Raw genomic sequence first — 4,327 nt, 5'->3', positions numbered from 1 at the left:
TATGTAATATAATTTGTTTTAGTAGTGTTATTTTTGTTGTTCAATAAAAGTTTCTTTCTGTTTCCTAGAGATCCTATTAGGTATGTATATATGTGATTAATTATTTTAACATATTTTAGTTGTGAAAAAAAAACAGTAGTATACATATTAGGACATTCAGCTAAATAGGAAGATCTAATTAAAAATCTTAACAAACTTTAATATTAGTAAGATTTAATGTTAAATATTTAGTAAAATAAAATTTAATGTTGTATCTAGGATCTAGACATTAAAAATTAAATTTAAAAATCATTATATTATTCATTTAAATATAATTATAAAAATAAATAAAATGAGTATATCGAAAATAAGTTAGCAATACATTTTTAGGGCAAGAACATGGGCAATTGCAGCTAACGGAGAAGACTTGATTGAAGATATAAATAAGGCCCACAAGTACAGGTTGTGTTCTGTTCACTTTGAATTTAAAATGTTTACCAATTCACTTTGTAACCGTATAAAATACAATGCGGTACCTATTTTGTTTCCTGCCATGAAAAAAAATAGAAGTTTCTCAAAAAATTGTGGATTTATTAATTTGTGAAATTTGAATATTAATAAAATTTGCTACGCCCATTGATGGGCATAATTTGTACGTAGCCTCTTTATATTGTTCAATAAATATTTTATTGGTATTTTTTAATTCTTGTTTGTAACTCCTGGCATGTTTTTGTTAGTTGCATGTTTTTTAATTTTAATTGTCTATTCTCTACAGTAAAATATTTAATTGATTTTTTCATTTTTACTTTTCGAGAAGTATGCGCGGTTAACGATTCATTTATTTGGACAAAAGTATTGTAAATAAAATTCAGTTTCAGTCAATTACAGTATTTTTTTAATACGACCCTGTCGTATTTTCTGAGAAATTTTTTAATACGTTTTAATCCGGCCCTGACTAGGAAACCATAATGGCGCCGACAAGGTCAAATTTTATAGAAATTTTAAACAATGGAATCTGAGTAGAGTTGGCGTGCCGATTGTTTTATGTGCCGTGCTAGTACCTTTTGACAATTGATTTGACTTTGACTTTTTTATCTTTTCGTGTCGTTATTTTATAGCTACTCCAGTTTTTAATATTATACGAGATATGGTATACAAACTCTATTGGTGGCTAATAAAATTCTGTGTCTGGGCACCGAATATTAACTATAAACTGTTCTCTGCGTCTACAGTCTACAGTTAATTTTCCCTCGATTGTTCCCCCACTTAACTTCAAAAAACACAAAACACATGTAATAACACGAACCAAAATGCAAAAGAAATTCGCAAATGTTTATTATTTTCCAAAATGCAGGATATATATGGGTAATTTAACATAATTTGACATATTTTTCCTATAATTTAGAAAGAGTTTCACAAACCTCAAAAATCTTAAGTCGAGTTCATTTGAATTTGCGTCCGTACATCGTTCATGAAATATGATCTGTCATTTTTGAAATAAACCAATAAAACTTTAACCAGTTTTAACAAAAACAAAGAGAAGACCCCACGACGGACTTATATACCGGGTGCGTCTCAAAAGTGGCTCAACCCTATAACTTTTTTATTTTTTCAGGTAAAACAACGATATTTGGTAGGTTAGTATATGACATAAATTTGGATTGATTGACATATTCAAATGTTTTCTGTGACTTCCGGTTTCACCGGAAATTACTACAACTTTTGATTTTTAAATGGCACCCTCGGTATTTTTTTTACTTTATTCCATAGAAAATGACACTCTGAATAGAATGACATATCACATTTCAACTTAACCGGTCAGGACAAGACACTAAAAACATTAGACGATCAAATCTATTTTTCCACAGCTTCTTGATTAAAAATTAGTGTTTTTAAGACAGCCATGGCACTCTAGATTGAAACTTAAAATACAATTTGTTTATAAGTGAATATGTCAAAAGTTGACATATGATATGTCACTCGATTCAGAGTGTCATTTTCTGTCGAATAAAGTAAAAAAATACCGACGCGACGGTGCCATTAAAAATTTAAAAATCAAAAGTTGTAGTCATTTCCGGTGAAAGAGGAAGTGACCGAAAACAATTAAATACGTCAATCAATCCTAATTTATGTCATATACTAACATAACAAATCTCGTTTTTTTTATCTGAAAAAATTAAAAAGTTATAGGGGTGAGCCACTTTTGAGACGCACCCGGTATAACCCATCCATAGTTAACTTAAAAAATATTAGAAACTTTTTTTAGCGAAATAAATAGATAAATAGATTATTTGGATGTTATCTGTTTTTTTTTTCTGTCGTCGTCTGTCGAAATCTTATCTGAGTAATAAAACAGAGTATATTTGCAAAGAAATCTAAATTTTATATTCACTTTGATATACTATATAATGGGTTAAGTCTTAGTCTTACTCTGAGGGTTAAGTTATATTACACATTTATATGTTGAATTTACAGTAGCCTTTACGCTCAGATTTTCCTCATACTTCGTCTGATACAAATGATTCATGATCACCCTGTATAAATCGTCCAGACGATTCTTATGCCCCTTTTTTGATCTTCTGGGGAATTTCAATATTTGAATTGTAAATTAGCTTTGGCAATGGAAGATGATACATTCTAATGGTATTCGATTGGCAGGCATCTTTTCGCATCTTAGTTTTTTTTTTCTTTTTGTTTAGTATCGAAATAAAAAAGTTAAGTCGTATTCCAGGAATATTCGACGACAGATTGCAAATATTGAAGAAACCAAACATATTGAATTCATATCAAATTGCGGCATCTTGATTTGAATTTTAAATGTGGGAGAATATTTTGCCAGGTTCTCTTAAGATTTCTGTAGACAGGGTATCTTTGTGACAACTAATGTCGTTGGATTTAATTTAAACGGCTTGAAATCACAATTATATTTTTTCTATAACAGAAGTAATTATAAAGATAATACAAAAATGTTAAAAATAAATAGCTGCAAAATTAAAAATATACGTGGTTTTTCTAATTTGGACAGTGTTATTTCTGACTAACTTATTATAATACACAAAGCGTTATTTCTTTGTTTATTCTAATAAAGTAATGTTATTAAAAAATATTAAAAATTACAAAATCACTACAAAAAAATTGTTCGCCCCACTAGAGGTTATTTTTTAAAACATAAAAAATAAAAAAGTGTGTTTCCGCCCGGGATCGAACCGGGGACCTTGTGCGTGTGAAGCACACGTGATAACCACTACACTACGGAAACTTGTTGAAAGAGTTGCTATTACTTGGTTATCAAAACGCATTCAGACATTTCGCAAACAAGTCATTTTAATAAAAAAAAAAATAAACAAATATAACTTACACAGATTGTTTAGATTCATTCGTTTCTCTATCAAATTATATTACGGGTATCACCAGTGTCCCAAAAATACAACGCTATTGTGAACTTTCAAAAACAGTTTATAAGAAATAATTTGGCATAGGTTATTATTAACCCATTAATGCTCAAGTAGGTAGATTTTTTTTGAATTCTACACAAAATCATAAGAAAATACCCCAAAATTGTTTTCCTGTTAGTTTTCTTTATACAGTATGTCCCCGGATTGCCTTTATAAGAGAAAACGCTTTTTTATTATTGACATTTTGAGAAAAATTCATTCTTCATAAAAACATTTGCTTGTTCTAATATGTATGGTTAATCCGTTAATTCCGTTTACACAGTTTCAAACTTCCATACCCGTTTTAAAGAAAATTAAAAAAAAAAACATGAAAATATATGCTTAAGTCCTAAAAATCAAAAGGCGTTTCTATGTCATTTATATAATTTCGATTTCATTCTTTGATAGATTATTATTGATAGAATTTTAATTAATGTTATATTTTGCTATTTAAAATGTTAAAAAATCACAAAGTTTATTTAGTTCAATACTACGGAAAGGATGATACTTAATAGTTATCAGAAAATTTAACAACAGCAAAAAATCAAAATTAATAATAACCAACCTATCAAAGAATGAAATCAAAATGATGTTACCATAGAAACGCTTTTTATTTTATTTTTAGGACTTTTTTTATTTTTATTTAATTATATTACTTGATTCAAACATATTTGCATGTTTTTTTAATGTTCTCTAAAGCAGTGGAAATTTGAAAATAAACTAAAAAAAATTGTAAAAACGGAATTATAGCCAATTTAGAACAAGCAAAAATTATTATGAAGAATGCATTTTTCTCAAAATTTCAATATTAAATAAGCGTTTCCTCTTGTAAAGACAACCCGTGGACATCCTGTATGTGTATATGTCTCAGAGATATCTTCCAAAAAGTTGGTAATCCTGGCAGCATCCATAAT

General features: G+C 28.5%; 1 non-coding gene across 1 annotated transcript; it reads right to left on the bottom strand.

The window, feature by feature from the left end:
• Window positions 1-3,165: 3,165 nt before the first annotated feature.
• Window positions 3,166-3,238, bottom strand: Trnav-cac. The gene has a single exon. It is a non-coding gene; the product is annotated as a tRNA-Val (tRNA).
• Window positions 3,239-4,327: the final 1,089 nt, after the last annotated feature.

This window comes from Sitophilus oryzae, unplaced genomic scaffold (genome assembly GCF_002938485.1).
Source record: "Sitophilus oryzae breed Bouriz unplaced genomic scaffold, Soryzae_2.0 scaffold_1375_pilon_pilon, whole genome shotgun sequence".
Taxonomy (NCBI): domain Eukaryota; kingdom Metazoa; phylum Arthropoda; class Insecta; order Coleoptera; family Curculionidae; genus Sitophilus; species Sitophilus oryzae.
Note: the sequence above shows the minus strand (reverse complement) of the source record. Positions and strands in the feature narration are given on the sequence as shown.